Consider the following 14,953-nt stretch of genomic DNA (forward strand, 5'->3'; position numbering starts at 1 on the left):
TCCCACTGAATATAGGTAAAATGGTCCGTGGCATTGAAGGAGATAATCTTCGATGATGAGAGTCACTCACCTATGCAAAGCTGAAACTTCCCAGTTTTGCTGAATAAGTGCTTCTTTCTGTATCTGACAGACAAGGTACTGCTTGGAAGTTATGTTTATTAGGTTTTTGTTGCAATGACCAAAATATCTGACAAATCAGATAAGGACAAATCAGGATGAAAAGTTTATTTTGGCTCGTGGTTTCAGAGGTTCAGTCTATGGGTGGCTGACTCCATTGCTCTAGACTCAAGATGAGGCCGAACATCATGGCAGAAGGGCACGGCTGAGGAAAGCTCCTCAGGTAGAAGCATCCTAGAATGAGAGAGTTGAGGTGGAAGGCGAGATTCGGAGGAAGAGCAGGGGACAAGATATAATCCCAAGGGCACTCCCCCAGAGACCTACTTCCTCCAGCCAGCCTACCTGCCCAGTACAATAGTCTCTTCAAATTATTAATCTATCAAGTGGATTAATCCACTGATTAGGACACAGCTCTCAAAATCTAATCATGAGCTTCTGAGGGACATCTCATATCTGAACCAAAACAGAAAAATCATGAAGACATTACTTAATCCCAGCTCTGAGGGCCAAGGCTTTCCTCTCATAATGATCATTAGATTTGTACTTAGTTCCCATAGAGATTTAACGAACAGTCACTGAAATTCACTAGCAATTGTCAAAGATTTTAATTTAAACCACATTCCTTGCAGTGCATGGTGAACTAATATTTCAGTGATTTCTGTAATGCTTTTATGGACAGTATGATTGTATAGCATTAAACTTTGTGTGCATGCATGTCAAAAGTAGTAATATATTTAGTAGAAACATTTTAAACACACCATGCTTTTTATATCCTTGTTTTGGCACACCAGGGCCTCAAAACTGCATGCGGTGGGCCGTTCTCTGCACCCCACAGCCCATGCCTGCTGTGTGCTCAGCCTCACCTTCCTCTGAAAAATCTCTTGGTTTGTATTTTGGGCTTCTGACCACTTTTAGTCTCACATCATAGTTATTTGTGAAACTGTTTTATCCATTTTACAGGATTGTGAGTTTAACTCCCATGGCTGCCTTCCACAGTAAATGTTAGCTGCTGTGTCAAATCCGGGGCACTCTATTGCTAACATTTTTCTAGCAAGAAAAGGTCTTACTATACCTATTCTTTTTTCCTCCTTGTTAATCCATTTGGTCCTTTGTGGTGCTGGTTGCAACGGCCTTCTGAGGTAACTCTCAGAACCCTTCCTTAAGCTCAAAAGAAATCACCCAGAATGCCTTGCTGGAGAGTGGGCACAGCTATGCTGTGCTAGTAGACCTTCTGGGTGGGTGAGGGCAAGGCCTGATGCCTAGTGTTTGCCAGTTGTGAATCACACTAAACATAAAGTTGGGGACAGAGGAACACAGCTGCCTCTTGCTACTTGAACAGACTTCGAAGGGCTCCATCCACCACAGATTCGAAGTTCAGGGTCAGTGGAAAAAGGCTATTATGCCTGAAACAGAGGAGCCAATGGAACCTTTCTTATCCTATACAAGGAAAACCTGTATTATGTATTCACAAAATTCTCTCATTTTCCAGGTTCACTTCCTTTTAGCCTTCCCTGACTAACTGCATAAGATGTTGACAAACCCTGAAATAGCTTTAAGGTCATGAGCCAAGAATCATGAATGGTTCAATTCTGAAGTTTCTTAAAGGGTTACTAATACCAGTGTAGTTCAAGACTCTTAGAATTAGCAGTAGGTAAGACTGACATTGAGGTTATAATCATTAACCCCAAATTAATTTTTTTTCCAAGAATTTGCTGAACTTCCTATCCCTTTGCACCACACATTCACTTCTAAGACACATGCCAAGGTGCTGTGACTCAGCAAAGAGGTATTAGTACCTCCCCTCCCCACCCTACCTTCTTTCCCCATCTCCACACATGGCAGTGAGCAGATTTTAAACCTCTTTCATCAGAGATTTTGTTTTACTCCATCTTCCAACCTGATGCTTTGTTCACAACATAGTCAAAACATATTGGTGAAATTAAATCTTACTTCTATAGTATATGAAAAAATACCTTTGTTTCCTCAAGACAGGTGTTCATAAATATTCATTGTATGACTGAATTTAAATGATTTCTAATTTACAAGAAACTTGTAGTTCTTAGAAAAACTGTTTTTCCTGCCTTAGACAATAGAGGTAGGTGTCTGGCTTGCTCTGCCTTTTCCTACTCAGAGCAGCAAGCATGTGATAGACCATCTTCACAAGTATGTTCTTCCCAAATGATCTCAGCTTTAAATATCTGACGTAGTTATGAAGCAAATATCAGCCATACTGGATTCTGGAACTTGAGGGGTAGGAAGACCTTGAGTCTTATTAAAAAAAAAAAAAGTCCACTAAAAAGTATATAGTTGAAAGAATAAAACAATAACAAATGTTAATTGAGGATAGAGGAACTGGACCCCTCATAAATGGCTGGTGGAAATGTGAAATGGCACATCCATTTTGGAAAACATTTGGCAGTTCCTAATAAGTTAAACTTGCCATGTGACACAGCAATTCTACTCCTAGATATCTAATCTACCCCAAATAAATGAAAACATGTTTCTATAAAGACATGTATAATTATGTTCATGGCTGGTTTATTCATAATAACCCCCAAATGAAAATAGGTCACATGTACATCAACTGGTGGGAAAAAATATGTTATGGTTTGTATATGAGGTGTACCCCCAAAACTCCTGTGTTATTACAGGAATGTTCAGAGGTGAAATGATTGGACTGTGAGAGCTATAACCTAACTAGTTTGAATGGACTGACTGGGTGGTAACTGTAGGTAGGTGGGGTGTGGCTGCAGGAGGTGGGCCACTGGGGGCATGTCCTAGAAGGGTTCATCTTCCCTACAGGACCCTTCCCTCCTCCCTCCAATTTGCTTCCTAGACACCATGAGGTGAGCTGCTTTCCTCTGCCCCACCCAGAGTGATGTCCTGCCTTACCTTGTGCCCAAAGCAATGGATTCCACTGTTACTGGATTGAGACCTCTGAAAACTTGAGACACAAATAAATGCTCCCTCTTCTGTTATTCTTCTTTTATTTTGGTCACAGCAACGCCAAGTTAACTAGCACACCATCCAATGAGATATTCTGCAGTAATACAAAGAAGTACTGATTCATGCTGCAATGTTGAAGAGCCTCAATAGCATTATGCTAATTAAAAGAAGCCAGACGCACACAAAACTACATATTGTATGATTCTAGTTATGTGAAATGTCCAGGAAAGGCAAATCTGTAATAGACAGAAAGCAGAGTAGTGATTGTTTTGGGGCTTGGGATAGCAACAGGAGTTGACTATAAATGGGTACAAGGGATCTTTGGGGGCTATGGGAAGTTGGAAAATTTTACACAACTACAAATTTATTAAAAATCATTAAATTTTATGTTTTAACATGGGTGAATTTTATGAGATGTTAATTGTACCTCACAACCTTTTAAAAAACAGCAAAACAGATAAGGTCTTTGATCAATTGTATTTAGCTGCAGATCGTCTTTGTCTGATTATGTATCCCAAAGGGGCTGCATGTCACCAAGCCATGTTTTTAAGTGAGCAGGTAAGGAAAGTGGCTCACTCTGGTGCTAGAGGAGGCAGGGGGTCAGAGCTAACAAATCAAAGGTGTATTGCCAGGTTTTTCTCCAGTTGTGGGCACAATAGTCACAGGGAAGTTCATGGCTCATTCACAGAGTTGAGCCTGTGCCCATCATACTTCCTGTCATGTAGCTGCGTCTGAGGGGACGTGTTCCTTTGAGTGGGTATGTGCTTCTGCTGCCACACAAATGCTGTTGTAGTGCACATAGGGAATGATACTACTGTGACCCCAGGAGACTGAGGACGCCTGGTTTGACAGGAACACATCTGACCTAAAAGGATGAGATTCTTTGCACCACTGATCTCTTCCCTACCAAAAGATAGCTCCTTTCTTCAGACTAAAAATAGAATAGGAAGCCCTCAGGGACCTGATATTTAACTTGGTTTTTTGATGTTGCCTGTAAAAAATATCCTGGAGCTTGCTCCAGAGCAGCCAAATGTAATGTGGCACTTCCCATGCAGCAACCAGCCAGGAGTTGGAGGAGTAGGAACTTTGGCAAGGAGCCTGTGATGTTCTTCCAGCCCCAGGGAGAAAACAATATACTATTTTTTGCATATCAATCTGGCAAAAATTATAATATACACACCATTCTGATTTGGAGCACTTAGAAAACAATGTGCCTAAGGGTCTCATCTGGGTGACATAATTTGCTTTCAACACTATCTCTAAAGACTGTTCTGCCCAGGTGGTCTCATTCTTTGATCCTGTCACTCCAGCTACTTTTTCATTTTCTTATCATTTGACTCCTTTGTCTGTACCTGATTTTTTGAAAAGGTACTCGCCTTTTTTGTTGTTTAATTTTTTTTTATTGAGGTAAGAGCACTTAACATGAGATCCATTCTTTTGACAAATTTTTGTGTACATGATGCGGTTTTGTTAACTATCCAGCACTATGTTATACACCTAATCTTTAGAGCTTATTCATGTTGCACAACTGAAACTTCTTACCCAGTAAGCAGTAGTTTCCCCATTTCCCCTCCCCCAAGCCCTGGGCAATGAACATTTTCCTTTCTGTTCCTGAGCTTGACTATTTCAGAGGCTTCGTGTAAATGAAATCATGGATGTTTGTCCTTCTGTCACTGGCTTATTTCCCTTTGCATAATGTCTTTCAGGTCCATCGCTCTGCCGCAAATGGTAAGATTTCCTTTTTTTAAATACTGAGCAATATTCCATTGTATGTATATACCATGTTTTCTTTATCCACTGATGGAAATTTAGGTTGTTTCTATAACTTGGTTATTACGAATAATGCTACAATGAATTCTTGAGTATGCAGATATGTCTTTAAGATCCTGATTTCAATTGTTTGGGTACATACACAGAAGTGGGATTGCCTGGATCCTATGGTAATTCTACTTTTAAAGTAGTGGGATTGCCTGTATCCTATGGTAATTCTACTTTTAAAGTTTTGACGAACTATCCAGACTGTTTTCTATAGCAGCTATACCATTATACATTCCCAGAAATAGTATACAGTGGTTCCAGTTTCTCTATATCTTCGTCACCACTTGTCTTTTTAAAAAATAATACATCTTTAAAAAATAACTCACCATGACAGATGTGAGGTGACATCTTATTGTGATTTTGATTTGCATTTCCCTGATGATTTATATTCACCCTTATATTATTCATACCTGGTGAGGCCTGGAATACAGCAGATGCTCTCTGAGTGTTTGTTGATTGAGTGAGTTAAGTACAAACAATGATCCTATGTGAGTTATTGGAGAGGAGAAGGAAGTGTTCTTGACAGAATAACACAAAGTCCCCAGGCTGGTAGAATGCCAAACCTTTTGTTTTTATGTTAGAAGGCTGCCACAAACTGGATGTGGTGGTGCATACCTGTAATCCCAGCTGCTCAGAAGGCTGAGGTAGGAGGATTTTGAGTTCAGAGCCAGCCTCAGAAACATAGTGAGGCACTGAGCAACTCAGTGAGACCCTGTCTCTAGATAAAATATTTTTTTTAAAAAGGGAGGAGATGTGGCTCAGTGGATAAGCACCCCTGGGTTCAATCCCTGGTACAAAAAGGTTGGGGAGTGTTGCTGCCACAAGTGGCTAGGACCTAGGGACTTGGAGTCACTTAAAGTTTACCACAACAAGAGATGTTTTTAGAAGGAGTGAAATTAAAACATTTAAACAATCTTCTTAAAATCATTATTGTCAATACTTGATGTTTTTGAGTGCTTGTATTATAGCTAAGTTTAGGATTGGTTTCTTTTCAATCCCTCCCAGACTTTAAGGCAAACCCCAAGAGTCTACCTCTTTAGTTGCCTTTGCTAAATCCCTGATTTATTGAAGTTTAAAAAAAAATTGTTTTCAATAGTATTTGTTTCCCCTTTCTTTTCTTTTTTCTTTTTCTTTCCTTTTTTTTTTTTTTTTTGGTACCAGGGGTTAAACCCAGGGGTCCTTAAACACTGAACCACATCCCCAGCCCTTTTTATTTAGAAACAGTCATTATTAAGTTTCTAAATTGCTGAGGCTGTTTTTGAACTTGCAATTCTCCTGCCTCAGCCTCCAGAGCTGCTAGAAATAACAGGCATGCACCACTGCATGCCCAATCCTTCTTCTTTTGAGTCCCCATAGACCTTTGCACTCTCCTGGTTCATTCTCCTTACTTTATTCCATCTCTGAGACATCTGTCCTGTCTCTATCTCATCCACCCTTCTCTCCACGGTAAGTTCTGTGAGCACAGCATCTTTGTTTCCTACACAGAAACAAACAGGTTCCAAACATTTGTTTACTTGGACCGAATAATCAAATCACTAGGTTGGCATCAATACTTTGTCAGGCAAGGGAGGCAACTCTGAAATGGCTTATTTTAAGTGCCATTTCATGCACTGCTTAAAATAGATCTTCTAGAAACTGATATCTATGCATATGTGTTTTGATTCAGTTTTAAAATAGAGAAACATTTTTTTCCTAAAAAACCTTCACCAACCTGGTAGATATAGAAAGAATATTTTCAGTTGACCATAATTATTAAAACAATGACTAATTCTGGGGAGTCGAAACTAGTAGAGAAACTCGACCTCTTTTTAAAATTGTTGCTATAAAGTATGTATAATTGATATTTTCAGCTTTTGAATAATATTTACAAGATGTTTTGCCCAGTATGACATATCTTGATTTAACATTATTCTATATGGTCAAGGCAATTTTTTTTTCAAGCTACCTGGACTTTGTTAGTTTCACTGTAAAAAATTTCAGTGGAAAACTTTCCTAATGTCTCTCTCATTCTCCTGTTACTAAGGGCATTTCTGGAAAGGGCATCTTGGGTTTTTTCTGTCTCCATTGGGCATAATGGGAGCAGCAACATTAATTGGGTAAAATTTATTTGAGCTAGATTCTGGTGTCGACTTTGGCAGTAAATAAATGAGTGGTCTGAGGGAACCTTCCTTTTTTTTTTTTTAATCTGAATCTATGTTATGAGGGGAGAAGGCATCATAATCTATGATCAGCAGCAGGTAGGATTTCCAACCCCTCCTCACTTGCCAAGATCCATGCTGAGAATTTGTGTTTCACTTCCTATTTTCCCCATGCATAAATATATCAGCCACTCTCAAAAGAAACCAGGACAAGTTTCTGGAGGTGAAGTGAGGACCAATCCAGGGTGGCAAGGCTTTTACCATGCTTGGGATGGGGAGTGGGAAGAAGAGACCTAAGCATGGGAAGGGGCAAACTACAGAAGAAATTTCAGTAAGAATGTATACTGCTGGCTGGGGATGTGGCTCAAGTGGTAGTGTGCTCGCCTGGCATGCGAGGGGAGCTGGGTTCAATCCTCAGCATCACATAAAAATAAAATAAAGATGTTGTGTCCACCGAAAACTAAAAAATAAATATTAAAAAATTCTCCCTCTCTCTCTCTCTCTCTCTCTCTCAAAAAAAAAAAAAAAAAGAAAAGAAAAGAAAAAGGGAATGAGGACAGAGGAAGGTAATTGGGCTAGGAAATCTGTGCCCAGGGCAATTGGATAATCCTAGCAGTTGTAGGATTTTTCAACAGGAAATTTGGATCCTTATATGATTTCCCGCCACACCCAATCCCCATATGCGCTAGGATTGCCTTCTAGCAGCCTCAGTAAAGTCAATTCTGCTTTAAAATGGACCTCCTTCACATTCAAGGGGAAGTAAATAATGCCAAACGAAGATTAGATTCTCTTGTTGGGAAAAGGCAGGAGTACGTTGGATAAAGCCCTCTCCCTGGCCTAGCTCACCAGCGGAGGTCCTGAGAATCGAGTTGGGTCCATGAAATCTTTTTCCCAGTTGGAGTCCACTAGATTCTGCTCTTCCAGGGGTTTGCCTCTGTTCTCGGCTCCAGGGGTGTATTCTAAGCACCCCTTCCCTAGACACGGCTGGACCCTAGACAGTGCTATTCATATCCTGCTTTCAACCTGGATGCAGTATCCTTTTAAACTGGGGGAAGAGAAAGATAGGAGGAGGAGGCAAATAGACAAGGTTCCACAGTAACTCCTGCTACTTTCTGAATTTGCTTGGGAAAGTTGGGCCTCCCTTCTTCTTTAACAGACTGAGATACAGAAGCCAACCAATAAACAGTGCCGGCAATGCTTGCCAGCCTGGGTGTGTCATGTGCCATGTTGAGAAGTGTGTACCATCCTTCTCCAGTTCTTTTAAAAACTTACCTGCCTCAACCCAATTGCTGTGTATAACCATAAGATAAAATTAAAAATAAATAAATAGAATATTTAAACAAAAACTACGAAAAAATAAATTTACCCACCTTGAATCTCTTTTCACCCCTAGCTAATAGCTGTGAAATCTTGACCTATCACCTCAACCTATCTATGCTAGTATTTAATTTTTTAAAGGCTTCTTCATGAAGCAGAGTGTTTAATATTTCTGTAAGCATTCTTTACTACAATCTTCTCCACAACTAGGATTTTTTCTTCTTTTAAAGAGAAAATTGTCCAAAGCGTTTTTAAAATGTCTCAAATAACTACAAAAAATCTAAGGGTTTTGTCTCCCCTGCTTATATAGTGCAGGGTCTTACATCTGAGATGCTTCTAGAAGACATTGTTTTATTTAGAGTTAGTGTGCTGTTGGGTGTTGTTAAACCTTGTATCACTTTAGTTTCATGCTGGGAAAACCACAGAAAAACTTCTCTTAGTTCTAAGTGCAAGAAGACTTTTGTTCTTTTCCTCCTCCTCCTCCTCCTCCTCCTCCTCCTTTTTCTTCTTCTTCTTCTTCGATGTAATGTGGTTCTTATAATAATCATGTTTTTATCTTGGCACAACTCAACTATAGTAATTGTAAACCCTAGAACTTGCCCTGCTATATGCACCAATTCTCATTAGTCTCATCTCTCTCTTTCTCTGCAGTTTGATTCTTCTTAACGCAGTGAAAATATTTCTCTTGCATCCTTATATTCTAGGTCGTGTTTTTTGAATTTTGAATTTGAACTGATTTTTGACTTCACAAAAAAGTTGCGTACAGAGAACAGAGAGTTCCTGTGTACTTTTCACCCAGCTTCCCTGATTTCTTTTAAATATTTTTTTTTAGTTGTAGTTGGACACAATACCTTTATTTTATTTATTTATTTTTATGTGGTGCTGAGGATCGAACCTAGCACCTTGCACGTGCTAGGTGAGTGCTCTACCGCTGAGCCACAACCCCAGCCCCACCCAGCTTCCCTTATTTTTCATTTTGCTCTGTTGAGTATATTTGTGAAGGTCACCTGAAGTTCTTTCTTGGAACAAGGCCCACAGTGTGTCTCGAATTTGAACACCCAGATGTTGTATTCCTCAGAACAAGTGAGTTGGAAATGACTAATGGAGACACCTCAAGCAGGGTGACACTGGAAAGATGAACTAGCTCAAAACTGAACTGACCCAGAATCTTCTGTTGATTTCTCAAGAGTAAATTGTCCACAGCAAATAGGAACTAAGGAACATGGTCCAAGGAAAATTAGCAATAGGATAATCTGGTTAAAATTCTGAATTGATTGACACTGAATTTTTAAAACATTAGCAGTTGTATTAATCATGGGGTTCAACTGTAACCTTTCATGAGGCTTTAAGCATTTTGTTCACACTTCAATTTTTCCACTACTTATATCTATAATAAATCTTAACTTATTTCTGACCAATAAATATTTGCTGAAATTATCCAAAGGTCTAACAGTAAATGCCTTGTATATAGAGTTTATGTAGTTAATTATAAAACATTATTATAGCATGATCCTATTTTGCAAAGGTCAGATGTGAATGTGTTCATATGTGTGTGTCTACATGAGTATACATATATGCATGTGTATATGTGTACGTGCATTAAAAAGACCTGGAAGGAAATAACTCAAGATTTCAACTGGATATGTGACTTATAATGTTCTTTTATTTTTGTAAATCTACATTTTCTATTTTTTATATTGTAAAACATTACTTTTATACTAAGGGAAAATTAATAATAATATTAATAGTAAGATAAAGCTTGTAAATATATAAAAATTCTTAGTTTTAATAGATTCCCCTATTAATTAATATTTAGGTTGTTTTAGTCCATCTGCTTCTGTTGGTTATTGAGATTGTTGCAAACATACATTATTGCTGTAGAATTCTTTTTTCTAATTTTTCAGTATTGTAAGGAGCAAAGAAGCAAAGAACATAAGTAATTGACAAAAAAGGGGGGGGATTAATTTTAAAAACCAAACAAAAATGCTTACAAAGCACAGAGAGCTGAAAGCTACCTTGTGATACAGATGCAGCAAAGTTGTCAACATTCAAATAATCACTGGCTGTGTTTATTCACTTCATGTAAGTATTATTTATTCCAATTGTTCTGTTGACCAAATCACACTTAAACTAAATTTTAAATTAAACTATACATACTTTTATATTTGGTCAAATTTTATTTGGTGAAATTTCTTTTAGCCAGATTATTTTCAGCCAAATTATCTGCTGTAGTTTGTGAAATTTGAAACATCTTGGCATTTCCAGTCAGGGCCTGATGTTCTGATGATTCATAAAAGTTCTGAAATGTGAAGCAAAAAGGATGCTTTCATCAGTCTTGGGGCCAGTCCACCTTCTGGAATGTGCTCACATACAGTATGATGAGTTACTCTATGTTCAGCAATATACTGCCCAGCACAGTAGACAAATACGGAAACAGGAGTGTGGTTCTGACAGAAGTTTGGTCAAATGGAAACTGGAACAAGAATAAGCCCTTCCCCCTGTGATTACTTTCTGAGACATGTACATTTGTGTGTAAAGAGCCTGAGGAGGGAGGGGCTTCCTGCTTTGACTGAGAGACTTTCCACCTGGTTCTAATTCAAGCAAAGAACACATTATAATCTCACTTAAATCCAAAGTAACTCTGAAACTCCTTACTAATGTGCTCCAAGAAGAAAATATTGGTTGCTGGGACATTCCTGCCACTTGATACCTCGACTGCAGCTTTTTAAAGGGTATCTGGCCTTTATGAAAAGCCACAGTCACCTCTGAACTCAACAGCCCTTCCTCTGAACATTTCCTTGGAATGAAATGTGCAGTCTTCACTCCTGTGGAGTCATTCAAGGGCTGTAACATGCTTCGACTCAACATCACACTTTTGTCTCCATTTATGTATTCACAGTTAAAAAGTTAGGTTTTCATTAAATGTCCCTGGTTAACATATGATTTTATCTTAAAACAATGTTTCACTTTTCTAAAAGTGATCTATTTCAGATCTAAACTAATTATAGACCCAGTCAAATCTAGAAAAGGTATTTTAAAAAATTAGAAACAGACAATTTCCATTTCTAGCACACACTGTAGGTTTCTTCCCAATCTCCACTTTTCTTCTCCTTTTTCCTAAGAGCCTTACAATGTGGTCCAGAATGAATACTAATTTGTCTAAATCTATCATGAGAATCCTGTACACCTAGTCAGAGGTTGGATCAGGAAAGGGCAATTCTGGGCAAATCAGCTGGGGAGTCTCTAGAAACCATATTCTTCTTCTCAAAGAGAAACGTGCAAGTTGTTGTTCTCTTTCCTTCCTGGGAACGCTGATGTATCTAGGGTGTGCCTCTGCAACCACTGCAGCTTATTGCCACCAGCTAGAGGATGAAGCCAACCACAGAAAAAGACAGCTGGTAGAATAACCCAGAACTAACACAAAACTGGAACTCCTATATCTAGATGACACTGAGAGACAATAAATTTCTTTATTTGAACCATGACCAGTCAAGGTTTGTCATTTATTTGCAGCTAAAACAATCCTAATAGCCAAGTATGCACTGAAGTCTGTGCTCTTTGCTCCTGAAACATTATGTCAGACATTTAGTTCTAGGAAACAGGCTTGTCTGATTTCCCAGCTCTAGGAAACAGGCTTATCTGATTTCCTTGTTCATGGTAGATTAGAAATAGCAAGTGAGAAATAGAGAAAGAGACAGGGAGGCAGTCATGGAAGGAGGAGACACAGAGACAGAAACTAGGGCACAAAATGTAGTATTGCAGGATTATTTAATGTTGGGGCAAACAAGTCTTCCCACTCTGTAGCCCTTTGTGGGTGTCAGAGTAAGTAGAGCTCGATGACTAATCCCCGGTGGCGGCTGTGTGTCGTCAAGAGAAGTTTGCTTTCTGTCTGTCTTAGAATGGGATGAGGCTGAATAATATTTAATAATATTTCTTCGTAAACAAGAAAAAGGTTAAATGATTAAAAGGATAAACTTATCTGAAAAGACACACAGAGAACGAGTTCACTCCCTGGCTAAGCTTAATAAATGAATGGTAAACACACACACACACACACACACACACACACACCTGTTAAAAAGTTTGCTAGAAAAAAAAAAGGGAAAGAGAAAAGAAAAGAAAATCGGGCAGTAGTTGGATGGCTACATAGAGAAGCTTTTCTCAGGGTCCCCCTGAGCAGTCCCCAGCAGAGAAGCAAAGCTGGTGAATGAGAACACGGTTTTGCTCTTCTACAAGTGACTTTATTTTGGTTCAGTGGCGCAGCAAAACTGCCTAAGTTGTTTCCTCAGAATCCTGCCAGTAGGAAGTAAATAAGCAGCTTGACTCTCTTTGTAGAAGGGCGTTGAGCACTCCTAATTAAAATGTAAATAATTCTCAGAGCCAACAGCTTGTAGACCAAAAAAAAAAAAAAAAGTACTGGAAAGATTGCAGACTGCCACGCAAAACAGGTTCCAAGTCTTTGCACAAACATGGAGCCTACCACTTGATGGCGTCACCTCGGTGAGAAATCACTCAAACCAAGTCATTTGCAATCATGTGCAGGAAGCCAGGTGGCTGCTGTACTCCACTGACGCCAGGGACTCAAATTGCAGGTGGCTTGTTTACCAAGGGTATGGCGAGTGCATGGACAACTCAAAACACAAGTGTTCAGATGAATTTATTGAGTTTGGGGCTTTTCTGCAATTGGCTGGCCAACTTCTGATCTGACATGCACAGCTCACATCCCATAGATTGGCAGACCATGCCAGCCTTGTCCTCCCAAGTCTCTCTAGCCGCCCTGCCAAGGCTCAGAAGTGAAAGATGAGCTGTCTGGGCAGGCACTCACCTACCGAGCATTGTTTTGGTATTAAAATCACCCTTTGTTTCAGAAGTACCTTGTAATTTAAAAAATATTTAAATAAAAAGGAGAAACCTAGCTGGGTGTGGTGGCAGTGCCCGTCTGTAATCCCAGCTCCTCAGAAGGCTGGGGCAGAGGATTCCAAGTTCAAAGCCAGTCTCAGCAATTTAGTGAGACCCTGTCACAAAGTTAAAAAAAAAACAAAAAAAAAACAGCTGGAGATGTGGATTAATGGTAAGCACCCCTGGGTTCAATCCCCAGTATCAAAAAGGAAAAACAAAGAGAAACCTAATACCTTTTCTATCCAGTTACTAACAAATTTATATGTGCCTTATATGTGTATACTTAAAATGAATAATAAATACTGCATTAACCTGAATACTAAATGAGGGGAATACATAAATAATTAAATAATTTTGCTAAGAATGAAACTTAAGACTATTTAGATTAGTGGTTTTCAATGGCTTTTTTTTTTCACACAAGAGTATTGAATCCACACAGATTGTGGTACCAGTAAATTATTAGCCAACATTTTGTTGGCATGGTCCTGAATTCAAAATTTATTTCATTTTATTATCATAACAGTATGGGCACAGATGGGTACATCTGTAACCCATTTTACAGATGGGGGAAATGAGGCTTAGAGCTGTAGTTTGCCTGGGGACACAGAAGGAGAAAATGCTTGGGTCACCAGTAAAACATTAATTTTTTCTGATGGGAAAGCCTTAATCACTGCATAGTTATGGACGACAGCCATGCTGAAGTTTTCCAAGATCTTCTTTTTTAAAAGACTGGGACTTGAGATTCTCTCGCCTGAATTCTGATATGTTGTTTTGAGGGATGAAGAAGGCAAGAATCACACATGGAGACTGTGGGAAATTATGTAAGTTTCTGAAGCATCTCACGTGTCTTCAAGAGCAAAGGGAACAGAGAGAACTGATTTTAGAGGTGCTTCTTTAAGGCAACCCTTTTGCAGCTGAGTTAGTCCAACATTATGGTGTTCTCTCATTCTCAATACCTTTTTTTCATCTTCTCCTGATTCTTACTTGATTTTTTTTTCAGGATGATTAAAAAACTGATTTAAACTTTTTGACCCTGTAGAATTGGCATTGTGTGGTACATTTTTTTTTGTTCATACAGTTTTTCTTAAAAGGCCCCACTTCCTTCTTGATTATCTGGTTGGGGTTCACAAGATATGTTAAGGATTGACTTTGGTATTGTCCAGATGGGTCCTACCTACACAGCATTTTGGATATATAAGAGAGTTCATACACTTGTATTTTAGAGTACTGTTTTTAACTATTAATTAAAATGAACATATATGTCCTTTTTTAACTTGTATGTTGTATATATACATATATGTATATTTATGCACTCTGCAGATGTTGCATATTACAAAATATATGCTCAAAGTTCTAGCAATATGTGTTTTCTGAAATAAAGTATTAAATAACAAGAAGCATATAAAGATGAAGTGAAAATTTTCAGAAATTTTACTGCTATAATCATTTTTAAAAGCGAAGTGTCTGATCGTCATATTTTAGGGTGACTATTTTGTGAATGTTTCTGACTCTGTTCTCCCACTTTGGTGTGATCCCCTCTTTCTTTTGTATTGTTCCTGCTGAGTTCACTTTGATTTCACCCCCAGGAGTTTCTCCTCTGTTCTAGAAGACAGCTGCTGTTCTCAAATCTACCACAAACAATCCTCAGCTCATGGTGGTTCAACTTACAATTTTTTCACTTTATTATGGTGAGAAAGCATCTTAGCAATTTGGGCTAT

General features: G+C 38.7%; 1 long non-coding RNA gene across 1 annotated transcript in view; it reads right to left on the reverse strand.

The window, feature by feature from the left end:
* Positions 1-200: 200 nt before the first annotated feature.
* The window catches only part of LOC124094567 (uncharacterized), a 33,510-nt gene continuing 18,757 nt past the window's right edge, over positions 201-14,953 (reverse strand). The window contains exons 2-3 of the long non-coding RNA XR_006852274.2: positions 3,010-3,157; positions 201-351 (exon numbers count right to left, since the gene is read on the reverse strand). This is a non-coding gene — a long non-coding RNA (uncharacterized LOC124094567). The remainder of the gene's footprint in view (positions 352-3,009; positions 3,158-14,953) is intronic.

The sequence above is a fragment of the Marmota monax genome, unplaced genomic scaffold (assembly GCF_021218885.2).
Source record: "Marmota monax isolate L192 unplaced genomic scaffold, Marmota_monax_Labrador192_F-V1.1 WCK01_AAM20220418_F8-fsc00007, whole genome shotgun sequence".
In the NCBI taxonomy this organism is placed as follows: domain Eukaryota; kingdom Metazoa; phylum Chordata; class Mammalia; order Rodentia; family Sciuridae; genus Marmota; species Marmota monax.